A 16254-nucleotide genomic window follows, 5' to 3' on the forward strand; every position below is an offset into this window, starting at 1 on the left:
GTAATGCCAGTGACAGCTTAAGAGCACAGTTACACAAAAGTGAGAAATACCACAAAGTAGGAGTACTGTGCCTCACGTGCCTCGTATTGTTCTTTGCTTCCTGCATTACACTGAAGAGATTGTAGGGTTTCTTCCCATTTCACACCCCTTTTTGTTAAAGGGACTTATTTTACCTGGAATTCGGCATTGATTGCACTCACTTCCTTCTTGTCCCCCTTACCCTTTTCCTTTGATTGATATTCCAGAAAGAAAAAGGAATCTAATCCCTGCCTTTTCACTGTATTCAGTCTTTAAACTCCTTGGTCCTCCCCTCTATTCAGCCCTTGCTCCTCAGAGCTCACCCACACAGAGATTCAAGCATCTCTCTCTTTGCTTCTGCTTTCTCATCTTCCCATGCTGCAGGCTGCTATTGCTAACTCCACCTCTCTTCTCACTCTCTCCTCTTTAGATTCACTTCAAGGCCAAATTCTCTTCCTTGCTGCTGGGCTGACACAGCTGGTAGTGTAGAAAAAGCAGGGGGAGGGTAGCAGAGCAGGGAGCTTTTATTCAGCAGCACTTCCTTAAGCAAGCAGCTGCTTTGAAGCTCTGGGGTCCAATTTCAACTGCTGAAGTTGCTAGCAGTAAAAAAACAGCTACATATAACACTGCTTTCAACTGCAGTTTTGAGATAGCAGGCTCTACCTTTACAGCTCTTTGTCTGAAACACGATCAGAAGTTGTAAATACACAAAAGCGCTTGCAAGGACGCATATTAGAAGGAGGAATTCAAGTTGCAGTCCTCAGCCCACAAGACCTTACCTTACCCTGCTCACTCCATGGCATGCACAAGGTTGCTACCTGCTCGCTTGCACACAGGTCTGCAGAAGAGAGAGAAGCACAACAGAAATCACTGCAGTGTTCAGCAGGGCACATATGCCCTCCTAAGGGCTAACGTGGTGTGATTTAAGCTTCAGTCCTCCACCTGAGGGGGATTTACACTTAACCTCCCTGCAGACTTGGACATCAGCCTCCCAGCTGGTTTGGCACTATGCTAATCAGATCAATATATTATTGGGTTTACAGTCCATAATCTTGGCACAAATGTGCTGGTCATGGAGGCAGCGCTGTAGTAACATGGTTCTCTGGTACTGTCTCAAATATTGCAGGTCATTAGATGTTTTATCATGCTTTTTGTCTGTGTTTTCCAGGGCCACCTGGTAGTTAACAAAGGGAGAGCTAACAGGCAAGCTGAAAACCATGAACTCAGCTGTCAGTGGAGGACTTGAAAGGCTTCATCAGAAGCCACGAATTTCACAAGGAAGTACAAGATTTGTCACTGCACAACAATGTCAACACACATCGCGAAGTAGAAATTAAAGCCTTGAGGGATGCCAATTTACAACCGTGCTGCAGAGACCATGGGCTAAGTTGATGAGAGAACTGATCAGGAATGGAGAGCCTTGTCAGGCAGGAAAGCAAAGTTGCTGTTCCCTGCATAAAAAAAAACGTGGATGGTCATCCCTTGATCTTGTATCCTGCAGCGGTTTTGTTTGGGTAACATGGAGATACAATGGAGAAGGCTGGCTAGTTTGCAATGCTAGGCTCAGACACGAGGAAGGTGAATCCCACGGGCCTTCTGCCTTTAATTCACAGGATCAGCACAACACCTCTGCTCAGTACCACACAAGCAGATGACTGTTATTAGCAAAGACAGACAAGAGCTCTGCTTTACACTACAAAAGCATTACTCACCCGCACTGCTACATCTCCCTGAAGCACGACCACGTTCATTACCCAGTGTATGTTTAACATTAGCAGGAGCTGCCAGTGCTCAGCCTCTTCGTAAGACATTTCAGCATCACCTCCCAAGAGTACAGGATTATCCATAGGGTTGAGTTAGCAAAGCTAAGAGCTAATGAAGACAAACTGCACTTTTCTGCCTTTTTTTTTTTTTTTTTTTTTACCTTCACAGATATAATTTTGATGGGAAAAACAGAGCTAACAACACCCCCAGGGTTTGTGTTTTTTTTTTTTTTCTTTTCAAATCTACCTTCTGCTTGTCTAAGGCTTGTGAGATCTCAGGTCCTGCAGGTATGTGTGCGATTAGTCATCTCGGAGCAATACCAGCCAGAGGCTTACCTTCACATACAGCTTCTGTAGGGAGCCCTGGCAAGAAGAAGAGTGAGGAGGATTGCATTACAGAAAATGGGCTGTGTTAAATGAATGTCCTTCACTTGGATGTATTATTCAGCAAGGACCAAGTTAAGCCTTTATACAGAGGCCTCAAATTCAAAGTCATACTAGTTAAGCTCAAATATTCTACAGCTAAAACTGTACCCTTAGCATCATGACATTGCTATTTTGCTGGAAAAGGATAGAAAGATGGCTTTTTTTTTTCCTCCACATTGCAAAGAAGTAGCCAGTCTTAAAGCCCTGATACTTTGTTGGGGCTAGAAATAGGAAAGTCATCTTGCCTTCCGTTCTGTCCCAGTTTCTGCAAGGAGCTTTGAAGATTTGTTCAATGCAATAATGAACACAGTCCATCCTTGCTCTTTGGCAGTTACATTAAAACACTGCATTGCTTGATTAGGTTAACAATTGAATTTCAATATCTACATAAACCCTAAAATAAGCCAATTACATAGAAGTTTTGTTTTTTTTTTTTTTTTTTACCAGGCTTGAGTGAAAGGTTCTCTAATCTCTAAACGCTACTGAAGTTAAGAGCTCATCACTCTTTCCCTCTGAAAAACAAGGTCTTGTAACCCCTCAAAGAGAAAAGATGATGCATTATGAGAACATGTTAGATGACTGCACTGCCAATCAGTTGGGTTTCTATCCGGTTATATCACAAGCTATGGTAAAAAAAAAAAAGGTTGTACAAGCTATTTACACACAAGGGTAATGACAAGACAGGCAGCAATAACTCAGAAACCAGAGTGGCCCAGACTCAGTATGAGGAAATTACTTGTTTTCTTAAGCAGTTTTTAAAGGTATATTTCACCTCTTGCAAGTGCCTTTTCCCTCGCTGTGAAATACTCCCTGCTGTTCAGAAGCTGAAGCTGCACTTGCACAGCTTGCATGCGTCTCGCTCAGACCTTTCAGGGTACTTCACACATAGCAAGATTTTGCCTCTTCCATAAAACACACACCTAGAAGCTTTGAAATTACAGGTGAAAACATAAGTTAGAGACACACCTACCATTTCACTGAGAAAACAATCTTACAACAAGGAAAGCAATAACCACAAATTAAGTCAATGATTAACTTAAGCCAAAGACAAAGGAGTGTTGTTTGCCAGTGGAGCATCTTCCAAACAAGAACTGTGAGGCCAATGTTGATCCACTTTCACTGGAAAAAGTAGAAGTCACACAAATGAAGCTGAAACCCCTCTTACCTTCACATCCAAGTTATCCACATTGCAAAGCTACAAGCCCTCGGCAGCCATTCAACCTAGGGGCAGAAATGGCAGGTCCACTGCAGTATCTACACCCAACTCTCTGCCTTTGCACACCAGTTCAATAGATGAGACTTGCTTCCACCCTCTTTATGGAGGGTGCCTTTGGGCAGTGCCACGCTCTCAGTACACAAGCAGGAGGTGGCAAGGCTGCACAGTCAGGGAAGGAGGACATCACGGCTCCTGGTCCCATGGCTGAGTTTCTCTGATTCAAACGCTGCAGGAGGTGTGGTCCCTCTCCCAAGAGCACATTCCCGGCCAAAATATATCACAAGCTTCAATGAAACAGGAGCTAGAGTAGTCACATCCATGTTTCAGGCACAGGAACTCCCAACCCACTACTCTCTTCTTACCCCTCCTACAGCAGCCTGTGGGCTTTCAGCCTCATTTATAGCCTCCATGATAAATGTAATGCACCTGGGGGCAAAGCCTGAATCATCACAGCTGCCTTAACCCAAATTTCTGCAACTGAAGGATCTTTCCAGTAGCAAAAATGGCCCCTGTGGACAGTCTGTCTCTAGTAGGGGAGTATCGGGAGATAAGGAGAGCTTAACAATCATTGTGCCCATCACGACTATTGCAAAGAGACCTAGGGTAACCCAGGGCTGGTTATTTCACCTGATCCACCTGTCCCTGAGCTTTGTGAAAACAACAAAGCTCAGTGCCCAGCTCCCAGATTTCATCATTTAAAAAAAAAAAAAAAAAAAAAAAGATTATTCTGCCTTTCAGGTCTAACATGCTATTCATACAGCTTCCCAGCTTAACTTCCTTGACAGCTTGGTTTCCAAGAGGAGTAGATGAAGATGCCTCCTTGGGATTGCACGGAGCTATGGTAGTAACTTCTCTTTACTAAATTTCCAATGAGCAGCCCTACTGCAAGTTTCTTTTTATAGCTGTTCAAATTAAACTTGTATGACCTATCTCTTCTGCAGTCAGCATCAGTGTTATCTCTGCAGAGAAATACAATGGAGAACAACAATGTTCTCTTTTCTGCAGCCAAATAATTTTTAATCACATTAGACATAGGAACCCTATTGGTAATCTTTCCTCTGGGCCCTCCCAGTTCTTAGAGCAGAGGCTTACAGAGAATTCAATTAATATTCCCCCCAAGGATATCACATTCAATCACAGTAAGTGACAAAAACCATGCTCAGATGGAAAAAAAAAATAAAAATCCCAGCCCTAAACTTCCAGTAGGAAGCTTTTGTCCCGGCAGGCTGAATACCATTAGTCTCATGCGGTAGGGAACGGCTTTGGGTCTTTGCCTGGTTGACAAAAAAGCTGTTTTCACAAGCCTTTGTTGTTGCTGAGGGTTTTTCCCTCTAGGATGACTTCCATCTTAATCCAGGGAAACCCAAAGGAGTTCCCAGGGTCAAACCTTCAGAAGATCAGTGCTGGCTCTGTTGCACTGACTCAGTTTCCACCCTCTGCACAGCGACAGCTGAAGACCACAGAAATCCCGTGTACCACCACCTCCACCGCTCAGGCTGCCAGAGCGCAGAAGAGGAGTGGATTAAATGCCAACCCTTTCTGAAGGGCACCTAAACACGTTCTCAAGGGAAAGCGGTGTTCAGACTCAGGCTCCTTCCAGTCAGAATGCTCCACCACGAGCAAATGACAAGAGCTGGTCATGCAGACCTTGAACAAAAGGTCTTATTTAACTTATTTAAAAGTTAAATACTTATTTAACACTCCTGCAGAGGAGGGTGCCCAGCTTGAGCAGATGAATGTTCAAAGAGATGGATGACACAGTGAGGGCAGAAATTAAACTGCCCTTAGCTGAGTATTCAGATTGCACAGGCACAACATCAGGGAAGTTCTAGCAGCCGAAGCTGGTGGTTGCTTTGAAATCTCATCTGAATGAAAAAATAGCCAAGCACTGGCTACTTCGAGGAACAAACATTACTATGCAATGGGCTGGGGACACAACACTATTCCAGCCATCAGGATCTGTGCTCTCCAGTTGCTGCAGCCTCCAAAGCTCCAGCAGCTCTTTGACCCTGCACTGACACGGCGCATTTTGCAGCGATTGCAGAAATGTCACTCTTCAGGACTGACCTTTACTGAAGAATTTGCAACCTACCTTCATCCCTCACTCCCCACACACATTGAAAAACAACCCAGAGAGCAAATCTGCAGCTCTTGACAGATTTGCTCTCCACGTTACGCAGCCTAAATCATAAAGAGCAGCCTTATCTGTTTGTTTCCATTAGGGCAGAAGCCGTTCTGCAACTCCGAGGACTGTGGCTTTAATAACATATATTTAGAATAAGTTTCCCACATATCCTGTCACAGCAAGCTAAAATATGCAGGCGCTGGGTAGAAACACAGCTTCCTAAACCACTCCACGCTGCTGTCAGCAGCTTGGATGCTGCACAAACATACCGGCAGCAGCTGCTGAGTCACAGCAGCAGCGTCTCCCTGCTGCACAAGATTATCCAGGGTTTGAGAAATACGGATTTCAGAACAGAAACCACTGCCATTACCGACAGCCAGCAGTGAAACAGAACACAGCATTGAGGGGAAGAAGAATTTAAAACAAAGCTAAACTGTTGGCTGTGTTGGGTAACTTTTCTACTCTTACCAGCTTGTGACAGTGGCAGATGGCCCAGCCTGTAAATTAGCGACTACCAGATGGGCCCACTAAGTAGCTTACTGCAGCAAATTGATTTGGTCGTGGATTTGGTATTAAAATGTCCTTCGCTGTCTGGGTACCATTTGGCCATGGAGCTGCAGCTTCCAGTTGACTGTGATGAAAGCCCAAAGCCCAAGCATTCAAACAGGGCAGTGACTTCTGTGACACGTGGGGACAACGGGGGCAGCCCCCATTCACACGTCCGACAGGCATCCAGTGGATTTGTGGCTCCGACAGCCAAAGCCAGCAATAGGTAAGCAGAGAGAACAGACGAGGGAAATTAATTCTGGCTACAGATACAAAAACACTTTCCACTGAGCAGCTGGAGAAGGACACAGTGACCTAGGGAAATATCCATCTGGTTGACACAGCTCCTTGAGGACTCACCATTGTGGCTGCAAATGTCAATAGGGAAGGGGTTGCAGCTTATCTGCTGCTTCAGTGGCATCCCTCTGCTGCTCTCCTTCTTCCCTCATTCTTCCTTCTTCCACCCATTTTGGCCCCAGCTCTTCTGCAGGAGCTGCTTATTGCACTTGCAGAATTTAAACCCTTTCTTGTATACCTTGACCTTTGATGTGGAAAGGGCCCTGTGGCAATGCAATACATGCTAACCTGTTATCCAGGGTGAGGTTTGGCCTATGAATGGCCAAGGCACCTTTAGAACCAGGATTTCAGTATCTCAAAGATGATGGAATTACCGGAAAGAAAAAAAAAAAAAAAAAAGTAAACATTTTCCTCCATGTCATGACAGAGGCTGAGAGCCAAATTTCCTAGCGTGGTTGTTGTCCTGCCAGACTTCTGCTCAGGTTAGAGGAAATTGTCTCAGCAGTTGAGAGCTGGAAGCTGGAGACTGACATTTATTGAAGTGAAATACTCCACATTCCTTACATTTCTTCATAAAACCACAAGCATTTTCATCTTCCTAGAGCTTCCTTGTCATGTCCTGGTGTGATATCCTTTAATCCTCAAACCCAAAGCCTTTCCATACATTTTAGTTTGTGTAAAAGTCTGGGAAATCATGACATAATACTCCCAAGTGACATGCCATGACTGAAAAGGTAATCAAGTCACCAAAGATGACTGGCAAAGAGAAATGACTCAAGATTTCTGTAAGAGCACTGTCACACTATATTTTTTTTAATATATTTCCAATATGTAGATAGCTGTCAAAGCAAACCAAACAGCCCTCTCTCTAAAAGCTGGGTAGTTAAATCATTTGTTAGTCTGGAAGCTCAGATTTCCTTATTTTACATTGATGACAACCACCAAACGGGCAGTGGAGGTTTTTCCCACCATATGAGTTGTTCCATCTCCCCTTCTCCTCCAGAAAATCCTTTTGAGACACAAAGACTGTCACATACCAGGAAGTACAACGACCTTTTCAAGTTGTAGCTAACTTTCAGAGCCTTTAACTCTTGACCAGGATTTAAAAAAGAGAACAATTTCTCCCCTTCTTTCAAAAGAACTGCAAGTTAGAACTCCTACTAGGAGCATCCATACATATTATTGCTCCTAAATATTAATAAATATATGAAAACATCTTCACAAATCAACTTCTGTCCTTAATCCAACACTTAGTGATCCAAACCTAATCCTTATAACACATGGAAAGAGCATCAAAGGCTGACCATCCCAGTCTAGGAGAAGGTATTTGTTGTCTGAGTACCTTTGGACGAAAGAAGGCATTCAGCACTAGGCCAGGCAGCATCTAAAATCACTGTTGTTCTATAAATCTTTACTGCTAAATCTTGTGTTTTCCTCCTGCAAGTGAGGTAACGAGGTCATTTTGAAAAGTTTTTATGAGGGGAATGCGGGGTTTAGAGGGCTTTGTGCTCTAGCTGACAAGGCTGTTAAAATCCAGTGAACCGTAAATATTGTGTTATACACAAGCTAACACATAACTATTTATTCCCCAAAAAGGCATATGTTACACCAAAACCAGCCCAAGGAAACCACAGGGCTGCTGCATCAAGAGAGAAGCAAGGAAATCTCGGTCTCAAGGGAGCACTGGGAACTACAAGCAGCTCTCTCTCCCTCTTCTTCAGCTTCATGACTTTCTCTAGCACGTTTTTTCCTTCTCGGTGCAGACAAGGAAAGTTCCCGCTGTAAAAATCACATCTGGGTGCAGCAAACTCTGTTCTCTACATCACAGTTCTGTTCTCTACATCACACATCAGGCCTACCTGAATTCACAGGCACGGGACAATGAATAGCCTTCCTCTGGTCTGCAGGGGTCATTTATCACCTCGGACCTTTAACCTGAGAAATCTAAATTTCATGTATGCGAAATCTGACTGCAGCAGGAAGAGCACAGCACTTCACCCAGCATCTGGACATCTGGCACGTCCCATTTTCCCCAGTGAACTCGCTGTTTTCTCTACGATCCCACCAAATGGAGTCCTACCCTGAGAACCGAGGAGATATTTTTTTGGAATGAAAAACAATCTGGCATTTTTCAGGATAAGGTTTATTGTTGTAGCTTCATTTCCTGTTCGTCATTCTTCCTTCTGAAACTCTCCTCTGCTGAATCTCAGTTTGTCTTCAGATTTTACCCATGACCTGGTCTGACCTGCCTTCTAACCTCTGTCTCTCAAAGTGCTTTACTGTCATGTCCTCCCAGCCAAAAGAAAAAAAAAAAAAAAAAAAAAAAAAGGATACCAAACAACCAAACAGCTCTGTCGGCAGTGAAGCATGCAAATTTGCATTTAGCAAATTAACCAGCAGCAACAGAAGTCCACAGTGCAAGAAATCTGTCTCTGCTGCTTGGGTCCCTGTCTGCCATCCTCCTGACTTTCTGCCTGCACTTTCCAGCTACACCTCCTCTTTCTGCTGCCTTCCGTACCATCAACATCTTTTTCATGGAAGGCTAAAGTGATTTTTCTGGATACTTCTGCCACTCAGGTGGCTTATTAGTGTGCTCTTGCCAACCAGCTCACCTGCTCTGGAGCCACTCAGGATGAGCAGCAAGGGGACATGTTCCAGCCCCTCCTCACTGAAACAGATTTCTGTTTTTTAAATAAGTAACTGAAAAATAAATAATTTTATTTAAGTAACTTTAAATAAGTAATTTTCACTGCAGTGAAAATAATCATTTTCTGTTCAAAACGGAGAATTTACCCTCTAAACCTCATCTGCTCACTGTACTGCTAGTCATGCTAACTCATTACTAACTACATATTTTTGCTTCCAGACACCAAAAGCACAGTACGCCCTTCCTAGATCTGTTTTCTGAGTCATTAATACATCCCAATTCAAGTCTTTCTGGAAGAAACAGAAGCAAAAACTTGCTCATAAGATCACAGCCCAGCCTGAGCTCTGATCAGTTCAGTTTACAAATGCACACTGTTGGTCCCATATTACCTTATGGAAACCATGTAGACTAACTACCCTTTTTAGGGGATAGTAGTTATCCGACACATTTCTCCCCATCTGTCATCATCATCCTCCACACTTCTAGTTCCTTGTCTTCCTTTCCTTATTTCCTTTATTTTCCTTTTTTTTTTAAGGAGTAATATCCACACAGGGAAAAGTTTCACAACACAACCTGGAAAATGTAAAGCTGTGGATACTGCAAGCAAGTGAAATCTGTAGAAGAAAACAGCATCTCTCCCACCATGCATGCAGAGAGCTTCCCGGTGAACATTTCTGCCCTAGTTTTGCCATAAGGTGAATAGTACAAAAGGCTTCTCAAATTGTACCAAGAAGCTACGCATGGAAGTGTTGTCTTCATCCTCCTGCTGCGGATATTAAGTATAGGAGAATGGGCTTCAACTTTTGCCAGCTCTTGTGCATATTCTTTCCTCATGTAAGTAAAAGCAACATTTGTGCACCACACAAGTGTAAGGAAATACTTATTTAACAGTTCTGGAATCATTTTTATCAACTCCACGCTATCAAGCTATCAACAGCTGCAATAAGCCTAAGTTAGTCCAATTCAGCAGCCAACAGCCCCTCAGCCCCTCCACATGGCTCGTTGCCCATCGGGTCAAACACAGGAGCAGCTTCCGCGCTGTTATTTATGTCAGCCCGTGGAGGCTGTACAGGCTCGTGCGGTTGATATACTTGACTGATGAAATGCATCACTAGAGCACATTATCCAAGTATACCCAGAAAGCTGCATACTTTGCACAGGTGGGTAATGAGATAAAAATAGGTTAAATGTTGGGATTATGAACTGCAACAATTTCTCATTTTAGGGTCACCTTAACCTCGGCTGTTCATGGCTTGATAGCTTCTTTTACCCCCTCCAGAGAGCTTGAGCTGTAACAAGAACCCCTCTGTGACACGGAGGCAGGCAGCAGTATTGTCTGTTCAGTGAGTGCCTTCCTGCAATGCAGATCATGACAGCCTGATATGTTACTTTAACTACAATCAGCTTTTATAGCTTCTCTTATGCAACCCGAACTGACAATAAAAGGCTTACTCTTCCAGGTCACAGCTCAAACTTCTTCAAAGTCAGGACAAACGACTTCTGCTCATACCTGCTATCAAACTGGTTGAAGCTGCTGATACCCATGAGAAAAGTGCCAGCCACTTTGCACCTGTAGGAAGTCAAATTGCACACCGTGTCCTAACCTTCAGCACAGCCGTGTCCTATGTGTCCTATTAGTGTTCCTTGCGCTAGGAGAAGTAATAAAGCTTGTGCAGATTTGATCAAGTTTAGACATTAAGCATTCGTGAGCTCACAATATCTAGGAGTCCTTAGCTGTCAGAGTATTTGAAAATAAGGAACAATAAGCAAGTAACTTCTTATTTTCCTGCAGTCTACAAATTGCTTGATTCTGTTAATACCAAAAAAAAAAAAAAAAAAAAAAAAAAAAAAGTACACCAGCTTAACCTCTGCTGAGAGAAGGGACAAAACATGAATTATGAAATGAGTCAGGCCTGAACTTTGTCAGGCTATGGACGAAGCACTCCAGCTAAATGGTTCAACTGTTTACAGTCACACTTCAGCACAGTTTAGTGCACTTTTTTTTTTTTCTTTTCTTTTTTAACAGTGGAGCAATGAAGACTTGAATAAAGCCTGGTCCTCTGTTGAACTGATTCCCAGAGCAGAACTATTTAACTTCCCTCTTTAGCCAGGCATGAATTCAGCTCTGTTCTGCAATGTGGCATTCAGAGCTGTGTCTCAGACTAACTGTGGATGTTTAAACACCACACACCTGTGGTACACATACAGTCGTGCAGAAATATATATAAAACTTCTTCTATTCACGTATTGTTGTTTGACAATAGGGAAGGCCTTGTGGGAGAGGTGATGGTAGGCGGCTGTCTTGGTCAGAGTGACCATTGAAGAGCTGAGTTCAATATGTTTGGTGTATGGAGAAAAAAGGCCAACAGTTTTTAGTATTAATGATAGATCTTGGGCTGCCTTTGGGTGCCCAGCAGGACTGGGCAGGATGCTGAAAGTGGCTTGGGGCTGCCCCTCACCTTAGCGCCTGGAGCTGTCTTTGGGCTTTTTTTTGGCCTACATGTGCTGGGCACCCTCTGGCCCTACATCACAGCCAGACCCTAACCTCCTTCCCCCTTGTGCTTTCCACACTGCCCAGCCAGTGTTGACCCCCTGGGGCCTTGCAGCAGTACCAGCAGGACCTCCCAGCAGCCCATTTGGGCCCACATGTGCCCAGCTGGCATAGCTGCACCCATTACTCCACGAAAAGGGACTGTAAAAAACTGCCACAAGGACAGGGAATAAAGCAACTGTTTATTAATTCAAGCACATCACTTCTGGGAGTGAGGATGCTGTAGTATCAGTATGCTCGTCTTTCCCCAGGTGCCCCCCTAGAGCAGTGATTGTCCATGCCATGGGGAACAGTCACCTCTGGTAGCTCTGGGCTGCAGGGCAGAGTTGGAGGGATTAAAAATACGGCTGGGGAGGAGGACAGAAGCACAGAGAGGAAAAATGGGAGAGCCAGCTGGAATGGGAATTATTAAGAGAGATTAAGGGATTGGTATTGGGAATGAGAGAAAGATGCCCCATGGCTGTCAGTGTTCAAGAGGCGTTTGGACACTGCCCTCAGTAATGTGCATTAGCTTTTGGTTAGCCCTGAAGTGGTCAGCCAGCGGGGCCTGATGAACTTTGTAGGTCCGTTTTCTAACTCAAGTACTCTAGTCTAAAAGTTGAGCTGAGATTCTTGGAAATTTAGAGCAGACAAGTGCAAATCCTGAGCCCTGAACACATGGCAAGTCCTGCCTCTACAAAGTAGCTCTGGGGCTTAGTTCTCAGCGGGCTCACAGGAAAGCATGCCTTTATGTGAGGATCAGAGAATCTGAGACAGGAGGCTAGTCTTTAAAAACTTCAAGACAGCAGTCCTGCGGTTAAATCAGTACTTCCAAGCCTGGTATACCGATAGTCACTTCTGTCAAGGAAATTATTCAAGTAAAGTACTGCAACAGAGTCTAATGTTAACCCTTGCGGAGTGATGCATACACTTTTGGGTTCACGTTACAGTCAGTTACAAGTCTGACATTTTTTTCAAGGGCTCCCACTGGGTTAGCCCTACAGGACAAAGCTGCACAGCCAGGATTACAATAGGGTACTACTATAGGTTTATGCTGTTAAGTGCTTCCATTAGGGTGAAACACCCGGACTTCACCCAGCACCCTTTGCCACAGAGGCTGAGAAGGGGTCTTGATTCTTTTGGAGCATCTGGCCAGAAGAAGCAAGTAACTTTAATTAGAGATTAGCTTTGCACCCACTAAACAGTTTATATTAATATTCTTTGTCCAGTTTTACTTCCAGGCATTCTTAGGCAAAAGCTCTTATTGAAATACCAATTCCATCCCCTGCTAGTTGAAAATATTCTTTCCCTTACTGTTTTCTTCCAGCCTACAAATAGTTAAGATCCGCTTCTATTCAGCTGCCATTACCACCTGAAGTGTTGCTTTGGCTTTTGGAGAGCCCAGTCCCATTCCTCAAGCTGTCAGCTAAGCAAACAATTACCTTGCTTCCTCAAATTATTTTGAAAAGACTCTGGCAGTCCTCTGTTGCAGCATACGCCATTTTCTTCAGTGTAATTAAAAGCTCAACAATTTCTGCAGGAAAACAAAAGGGACAAACCTCCAGTTAATGTGCAGTTCCAGCCAGAAAAGGGGCAAAAGCACATGACAGTGTGGAATAATACAAAATAATATATTTTCTTGTCTAATAAAATTTGGACAAGAAAAAGTTCAACACCACTATTTATTTCTGGAGGCATCTGATTGTCTCTAATATCAACCATTCAACATCATAAAACTAATAAATTGTTTAACCTCTCAGGCATTTAGAAGCAGCTTTTTAATCCATAGTTGGTAATAGTTATGGAAAATCAGCTGTTGGTACAAGCCTTCTCCTTGAGATTGACTGATAGCTAAGTAGTTCCTCTTTAGCCATACAGATATTTTTCTGTTGGCAAGTAAGAGCATGCAAGAGAGCAGCACTTGACATTTGTGCCCTAACCCCTCCTGTTTTGCACAAATTGCTTTGCACATTTTGTGCTTTGCACTAATTAAAGGGTCATCAGCCTCTGGGTGATTTGGCTGCACAGATCTCAGATACCCACTTTTCCTTTAAGCTTAAACTTATATGGGAAGAGAAAAATATTGAATTGTCTGATGTTGCCTGCCCCAGCTCTCAACAGTGACTGAGCAAGGGAGCATTTCATAGCTTCCTGCTCAGAGGAAATAAATATTGTTGCAGTTCTGAATGTTTATACAGTCCACCTCTATTTAGCTGAGGGTTAAATAGTTCTGTAAAGCTTTCTCTGAGATGTCTCCCCTCCGCAGAAGACAATTAAGGGGTGGATTTACATTTCATAATATTTTGTTTTTCACTAAAACCTGAATAAGTCTTATTTTTCTCCTGTCAGATTGGGTAAGAAAAATACATTGCTTCTTGAACGCAAAGTATTCATTCTGCCAGACCTAAGCTTTTCTTAATCTTCTCAGAGAAGTAATTATGCTGAGGAACCACTTGAACTCCTCTGAAACTACAAGGTCCTAGAGTGGCAAGCAGCCAAATTCTATAAAAATTATTGGTATAAAGAAAAATGTATTTGATGAAGGCTCCTGCTGATGTCGACACGAGACACCAGCAAGACTGAGGGCTAAAAAACTGCATGTGCAGCTAGAATTAAAGCCAGCTCCATGCGGGATGAGTGTAATAAACTATGAAATACTGCCAGCTCCTGAGTCCTGTTTGCATCATTTTAATTTTCCACATAACACACTGACATGCTTCGTTTCAAAGGGGTTTATAGCAGCATTAAAAATTTGTCACTGCCTTGTTTTGTTTGGAGCTGTTACCTCTTCGTTATCAGGATTGACACGGCACGCTTTTTTGCGGATTGACAGAGATCTCTCTCCCTTTAGGACATGGAAATGGAGATGTTTGGGAGCACACATTCACATGGAAACAGCTTTCTTCTGGTCCTGAAAGCAAGCAGCAGCAGCAAGTAATTAAATGGAGTTTAGGAGTTTATTGCTCGGGCTGACCATCGAAGCAATAGCTTAGCAGATCAAGTTCTGTCTGGAGTCAGGGACTCATCAGGACAGACATCACTAAAAAGGTCTGCCTATGGCAAGGCAATCTATGCTTCCAAGTGACATTTTAGCTGTGAAAACATCTGCAGTTCCAGTACTCCCTCTTGGTAAAAAGAGACTGATTCGCTCTCCATCCTCACAGACACCTAAGCTAGCTCATAGTCCTCAGTCTATGTCAAAACCAAAATAAATCTGTCAAGAACGGGTGCTTTGCAGCCCAGCAGTCTGGCAGTGGGGGTTGCAAACTCCCGTGAACATTTCAAACTTATTGCGAATGGGAGATGTTAGCACCGGAGTATCTCAGGTTCATGAATCGCGACTCTTTTTGAGACATTTGGTGATATAAAATGGGGGCACTGCAGCGCAGGCTTTAGGTGAACGGCTGTGGTTATGTGAATCGCAGGGCTGCCTCACCAGCAAAGAACTCCAGCTAACCTCAGCTTCCTGAAGGGCTGCCTGGAATGCCATTTAGCCTATTTAATAAAAAGAAAAATACACCCTCAAGGGTCCTGAGCAACAGTTAATAACACCCAGCGACAGCAAACGAGTGACATTACAGAGGTTTTGGTAAGGGAGCTCAGCTAATGGCTTTAACACAGCAGACAGAGGCTGCTGTGAGCTGAGTCTGGGGGAGCCTGGTCCTGCACTGTTCACTCATCCTGCAATTGCTGAGGCAGCCTAGGCACTGCGTGATAAACTCTCTGAATGTGGAGGTACAACTGGTTGCAACTGGAGTCAAGTGGCTCGAAATCCTCTTGGGCCTGACCTGCAGCGGGTAGGAAGTCACAAATTGTGACTTTACGCTTTCTAAAAAGAGCAACTCACTTCTGTTCCCCACAGCAGCTGGTGCTCTGTACAGGGTTACTGGTGCCCAAAATAAAACCTCCACTTACTTCTTAGCTTGGTCCTGAAGTCCTGAAGCGTGCCCTCCAGGGGAGGTTTGCATTGTTTGGAGCCTGGAGCTTGGTGCAGAAGCATTCACGGCTGCTCTAGAAGCTGGTTTATCACCAACGGCTGACTTTTCTGGCTTGCTACAGAAATGGGCACTTACAGGCACAGAGCTGAGCAGCTGCAGCTTTGTCAGGCTTGTTAACGAGTCAGAGGCCACATGTAATATTACATTTCAAACACCACTCTGTTTCTCCTCTGTTTCAGTTCCTAGAACTGCTCTTCTGCTTATCTGCTGCTGGCTGGCAATGCTTGGCATGTCTCCTGCAGCCAGGCCTCCTCGAATCCCTTAATTAAGTCTGATATTTAATAGACGAGAGACAAATGGCTCCAAAACCTCTGTGAATTGCAGGGTAAGTAGCCAAACATTTAGCCAACTGTGACAGCTCTGGGGATGCAGACTACAACTGCTCCTCCTCTGTGACTGGCAACTTCAGCATGCTTCCAGCCTTCACCTACCAGGCAGGCACTGGTCCTCCTTTTCAGGAGATGCTCTAGACACGGAGGGTGTCACTTGCTCTCCTCCCTCCTCCTTTGCCAGCCCCTGCAGGGCCTTACCAGACTCTAAACAGCTCTGCATGTTATGAACCCCCGTGGTTTCATCCCAGTAGAGCTATACCAGCCCCCCAGCAGGAGCCTCACCTGTGGCAAGGCATACAGCTTCCTCAGACACCATTTCTGCAGCAAGGTGCTCGCAACAGACCATCAGAAGGATC

General features: G+C 44.1%; 1 protein-coding gene across 13 annotated transcripts in view; it reads right to left on the reverse strand.

The window, feature by feature from the left end:
• The window catches only part of TRPM8 (transient receptor potential cation channel subfamily M member 8), a 94889-nt gene extending 79257 nt beyond the window's left edge, over positions 1–15632 (reverse strand). For 5 of the 13 annotated variants that reach the window (XR_011810751.1, XM_038182419.2, XM_027461829.3 and 2 more), the window contains exon 1: positions 3373–3775. The gene's annotated coding sequence lies outside the window, so the exon portion shown is untranslated. Of the gene's footprint in view, positions 1–797; positions 857–2979; positions 3135–3372; positions 3776–13010; positions 13103–14353; positions 14480–15483 lie in introns of those variants that run through there. The other 8 variants (XM_072041198.1, XM_072041195.1, XM_038182415.2 and 5 more) reach the window with 5 other exon arrangements.
• Positions 15633–16254: the final 622 nt, after the last annotated feature.

Source organism: Anas platyrhynchos, chromosome 7, assembly GCF_047663525.1.
Source record: "Anas platyrhynchos isolate ZD024472 breed Pekin duck chromosome 7, IASCAAS_PekinDuck_T2T, whole genome shotgun sequence".
NCBI classification, from domain to species: Eukaryota; Metazoa; Chordata; class Aves; order Anseriformes; family Anatidae; genus Anas; species Anas platyrhynchos.